At 35.1% G+C, this 6,000-nt stretch overlaps 1 long non-coding RNA gene across 1 annotated transcript; it reads right to left on the bottom strand.

Annotated features, from left to right (window-relative positions):
* Nucleotides 1–626: 626 nt before the first annotated feature.
* Nucleotides 627–5,019, bottom strand: LOC145994326 (uncharacterized). The gene is made up of 4 exons (XR_014442333.1): nt 4,757–5,019; nt 3,483–3,644; nt 2,756–2,882; nt 627–1,393 (listed from the first exon to the last, which is right to left on the bottom strand). It is a non-coding gene; the product is annotated as an uncharacterized LOC145994326 (long non-coding RNA).
* Nucleotides 5,020–6,000: the final 981 nt, after the last annotated feature.

The raw sequence follows: 6,000 nt of genomic DNA on the forward strand, positions 1-6,000 counted from the left end.
TGTACGAGAACCAGTTGGACCTAACTTAAATTTATGTAATTTTCACGAGTGATTATGTCTGAATATAAAAAAGTCAGTAATTTGAAGATACTTAAATCCTCTTTACCACTAATGAGAAAAGCTGGACCTGGGTGAATCTGATTCCAAACATGGCTTTTTTAGAGTTACGTTCCTCTGGTTCTCACACGGCAACATATGACATGAGGTCGTCTTTATGCACAAAGAAGCTACAGTTTAAAGTGGTATCTGAACCATTAAGTGCCTCTGCTGAGTATTGAACATGGAATCCCTTGATTACAAGATGGCAACATGCAACATTTCCAATACACCAATGAAGAGGCTTGAACTGTCAGTGAGCAAATGAGTAAAGTAAACCAATTTCAGATAGAACATCACTGAAAAATATATTTGCAATGAAACTTTTCTAAATCAAGTGGGAGGTGATTGTGTACATTATGAAACATGTATTCATGAAATCAGATACACACTGATGCAGACCTTTTGTACACAGAAAAGGCATAGTTAAAAAAAAAAAACTGACTACATGGGAACTTTGCATGTAATATCAGCTTTCTAAAACTTCAGGAAAACTCTTTTGTGTGTTCTGTTACAGCTCTTGCAATAACAATGTTCTACAACAACACACTACTTTATGGCAAAAGTAACTAAGGCAATGAAGTACATTGATATTTCATAACGACAAACAAGGCTTAAAAACTGTTGCAAAGGGGAAGCTTTAAACAGAATAAAATAAACCTTTTCATGTTTCATCTTGCATATGAAAATATAAATCTCCTTTCTTTAAAGAAATATATTTTAAGGTAACAGCCATCCAAGCCATATGAAATGGCTGATGTGCATTTTACTGAAAAATTATCTGAAAATTCTGGCTCAAGCAGATATTTAGTTTTCTGTTGGTTGAGTCCCAATCTTCAAGAAAACTTTCCAGCAGGTAGTAAAAATAAATAAGTGAACCATTTAAAGTATTCAATAATTAAATGAAATAAGTGAGGAATTGGCACTGCTAACAATATTGAAATAAAGTTCTGGTGTACCGTTACAATGTTATATTTCAAAAAGAATGTCACAGAAAACCTATTTCACACAAACTTAATAACATTAAAGCACATCTGAAGATTCACACACACACACACACACATGCAGAGTTGACAGTGGATAGGAAAACTGAATTTTCTTCCATCCCTCCATCTTTGATTTTTGTTGCCATAGAAGGGTGATAGTGAAGCACCATGTTCTTTAAAAGACACCTCCATTTTTGTTTTAGGATGCCAATGGTCCAAATGGCATTAGACAGCTATGCACCTCAAGAGTGTTTTCACCAGCACCATCTATTGGTGTCATGACCCATGGTCCTCTGGATACCCACTGTTACCTGCAAAGATAAAGAAAGGCCTGTCCTGAGTTTCCACTGTAGATAATAAATATCCCAATAACAATTGAAAGTAACTTCACTTAAAAGATTTTAAAGGATCAGCAGGAATTCAAGTATTAACTTATGAGCACTTCTATAATCTATTGCTTTACTTCAAAACATCTAAAGTGCACATATCTGGTGATAGTCCCCCCAGTGTCTTATGAAACAAACTGTATGTTAAATTTGGCAATCTAAAGTGCCACATTTATATAAATTTTGAGTACTTTCGTTTAAATCGCAATGTCAATGTTTGACTTCCAAAAATACGCAAGTGTTCCACAAAAGCTCTATTTCCATAGCAAATGGAATGTTGAACAAATGAACATGTAATAGCCCCATCTAGTTGCTGCACTTTTTTACACTCTGTGCAGTGCAGGTGTATCCAGTGTCAAGAGTAGTGCAAGGAAATCACGTTCAACCAACTAGACGGAAAGCAGTGTTCCAGTTAAGAAGATTCAACAAATGCCTGTCTGCTGCTTTGAATGGTCATTTGATTAGTTAGCACACACCACGTGACCATACACCAGTCCGAAAGGTAGTGCAGATGGTGCAGACACCAAATACACTACTTGACTCCAAATCAACAAACTAGACAACTCAGTGTTGCACCGTGCAACCAACTAGACGCTTCAGTGCAAAGAGAGTCAAAAAGTGCAGTCAACTAGATGGGGCTAATGTGTTATGACTCCTAGGTGTTTTATAAACTTGCCTACAACATCCTCAATTTACATTCTACAAATTCTATTACATTTCAATAATCTTGTTATTTATATCCAAATTAAACATGTATCATATTTAATCACATGCTCATTGTGTGGCAAACATTATAGATTATGCTAACTGTGAATGTTATGTGAAGGCTTCCATGAAAAGTATTGTCTGGAATAAAAATAGTTATATGATTTTATGAAACATTCACGTAGCATTTCTATTAATAAAAATGCTTCCACATAAAATTGTCCCTAGCATGGTCTTGTTGTATACTGGTAGGGTTTCTTCTTATTATTATTATTACTACTTGTATCTAAGAATAAAACGTTTTGATAACATTTGAAGAACTCAGAAATGTTTAAGTTTAAAATTTACGGATAATGCACATTTTGTAATAATAAAAAGGTGAGAGAAGAGAATACTAGACTTATTGTAGAATATAGATAATTATGAAACAACACTGCACATGTATTCATAATACAGTAATGGTAATAAACATAGTACTTCACATCTTTAATAATGCAGTTCATATATGAGATGAGTGCAATTTAAATACTTCATGGAAAAATTATTAACAATAATTATTCCAGACTTAGAACATCTACATACCTAACAGCCAAGTGTTCCTTGTACCTGCCTTATTCTTATATTGACAAAAGTATCTGATGTTGGAATTCCTCATGTGTCCACCCTGGATACCGAGAGTAGTCACAATATTTTCATTTTAATCGGCTATCTGCAAAAGAGGAAAAGTACTGTAACTTTTGCACAAATAATTGGGTTAACAAGTTGAGGTATTGATCATAATAAGATACTGCACAAAGTTAATGATTTTTTTAAAAAATATATATATACATTCATGTTATTCTGAATGAGAAATACCATCCATCTGATGTTACACATTACTCAGTTGTTTACTTCTGATTTATTTGAAAATAGCAACTGTTTTGAAAACCCCACAAATTCACCTTTTACTGTGTTCCAATAAAAAATAATAAAATATTAAAAGAATATCACTCTGGAACTGTTATTGCCATGAGCACCTTTGATTTGGTTTGTCTTAACAATTATAATTGTATTGTTTTGTCCATGCAAATAGGAATACGAGATAAAAAGTGATACAAATTTGTTTGCTAATCCAGAACTATATGGATAGTATTGAAAATAAACTAGCATGTTCACTTGCACAATATACCTATCTACATGGCCAGTCAGCCACTCATTTCAGTATTTATGTTTTATTACATTTTATTGTAGAAGCTGTCTAAAACCCACCACATGATGGATGTCAATAGGTGTTATTATAATGAAACAAAAATAACGTACACTATCTTACCTCCTTTTAACATCCAGCTGATCTGCTTGTATCATTGGGAACTTCATCCATTGTGAGGAGCAATAACCACCATAGCACTGCACACTTGCTCTATACACTGGCTGATGACCTATAACCATCTGGCTGGTACCTCCATGTTGTGAAAATGAGAGCTTCTAGCACCTATAAAATTATTTCAGAAAAAATAAATATAAATTCTCTTACAAGGAAACTTCTATCAAACAGTTCCCACTGACTCAAAGATTTTTATGCTTAAAATAAATTCATGCTATCCACTATCAACACATGACATAAGGTAGTTAAACTGAGTGCATTCTGTTGATGGTTTCATATAGAAAAAAAAAATTCCCCTTTTCAATTGATGGTTATGAATACAGTATACCAAGTACCCCCTCCCATGCACACACACATATATACATTACTAATGACATTTTTGTCACAAAAAAAAGGTTTTCTCTCACCAGTGTCTGGGCAACCGAATGGAGTACTTTCACTTTTACTGGTGCTTAGGCGTTTAGGTTAGATTTTGTGATTACAATAAAAAAAAAAGATAATTTTACATTCCCGTCGTGATAAAAAAAATAGATTTGGGATAAATTCTAATGTCCGTAACTCTGTAAATATACGTTTCTATGCCCCCAAGCTTCTGATATAGTCTTAACAACAGTTAATCTTTCCATGGGGAATTTTTCCTGGAAATTCGAGGGAGTACGTAATTTAGTACACTCGACCTGCAATTAATACAACTTAAAACATAGTGTCAAAATTTCCTTTAAAATCTTTATCATCCGTTCACGTACTGTATAAATCATGTGTACCATTTTTCCCCCTATATATAACATATGGCAGTGGTGCCTAATTGATGTATTTTATAGTACCGTAATTTCATTTACTGGTTGCAACAGGACAATATGTTGCAGAAAATTAATTGTTCTTATTTTGTGCGGCATCGTTATTTTACATTTTGATGTGACGTTGGTGGAATGTTGGCATACATTTCCCAGGTGTATCAAAATATATTTTGCAGTAGTATTTTATTTCGCGATTGCTAAGCTTAAGGAATGTTGCAAAAATATCAGCTCTAATTCTTACAAAGTACGTGGAACAATGTAATTAACAATAAGAAGGAAAATGGCACGAAGTATTTAATTCTTTAGGTACATCGTAGCAACAATTTACAATACATACGTATTTCACTCTCCCCCAGATTTGTTCCAATTGTCCTTATGTTCATACCCAATAATATTAATAACATACTAACATGACGTACTTACTCGAAATACGACTGAAACGAAGTGGGCTTGCAATTCTTCTTTCTTCAAAACCATCATCCGCAACAGCTGATAGTGTCCATCTTGAAAATCTGCATCCGTGAACGAACTCGGTAGGTGCCTGGCTTGTGAGTAGGTTCCACTCGTTTTCTGTTAGCGCGTCCGTAACCGTATTCGTTAACGAAGAGTGGAGACTACACTAAATGGCATTCGTTAGCCTTTCTTGACAAAAACGTCACGAACTCGTTAGACCTTAACGTGTTGACAGTTCAAGACTTAGGCCCCAGCAGTCCCACGTTAATCCTCATCCTTACTATTTATCCAGCAGTGGCGTGGGATTTTTAAAAGTGTTACCGGTTATCAGTAGGACATTTAAGGGAGCCGTAAGACTTGGGTGCCTCCCCACCTCATCTCCCCCTCCCATGTCTTCCAAGTAGTTCATATAATATTAATCTGGCACGTCTGCAATTCAGTACTAGATTTTGGTAAAGTTATTAATCAGGAGAAAAAAAATGTTGACATAAGGACTGAAGTGAAATCGTAAACATTGGTTGTTGACACAATAATACGTAATTTGATACTTACAGAAACATCGAAGGCTACTTATAGAGCAGGTCAATCCGACGACTCTTCTTTGAAAATAGTTATATGATGCTGTGGTCCCAGGTTCGAATCCTTGCTTGGGCATGGACGTTTGTGATGTCTATTCATCAATTTCATCATATCATCACTCATCCCCATCTTCGCAAATTAGCCAAAAGTGGCACAAGCGAAGCAAAATCAATCAAATCAAATCAAAAAAGTTCTATGATGCTGTCATAAAGTGAGGTTTTTAATTTAAATTTGAATTTTTGGGTACGTCATGGTCATGGTCCATGTTATCCACACCTGAATTCCACACTTTTTTTTCACCCGAAAATAGAGTACATGGCCAACAAAAGAGTTTCGACAACTGCGCACATCCACATAACCACGAATAGTCGTTATACCACGAAACATTGAAATGTCGGTCATATCCACAGACGACTTGATTTTTAATCGTTCAAAATAGGCTTTGACCTCCCTTTCGCCACAATTTCGCTTTTTTCCGCAAAAGAACGAACCAAAAGATTGCTTCAAAATATCTTCTATCGCACAATTACACACACTGTTCAGATAGGATGAACCCGCCACCTCGGAACTCGGAGCAAGCTCCATTCCGCTTATTAATTAATTGACAATGCCCGAAAACAACATAAAGACGAAAG

Source organism: Lepisma saccharinum, chromosome 10 (assembly GCF_977018435.1).
Source record: "Lepisma saccharinum chromosome 10, izLepSacc3.1, whole genome shotgun sequence".
NCBI lineage: Eukaryota > Metazoa > Arthropoda > Insecta > Zygentoma > Lepismatidae > Lepisma > Lepisma saccharinum.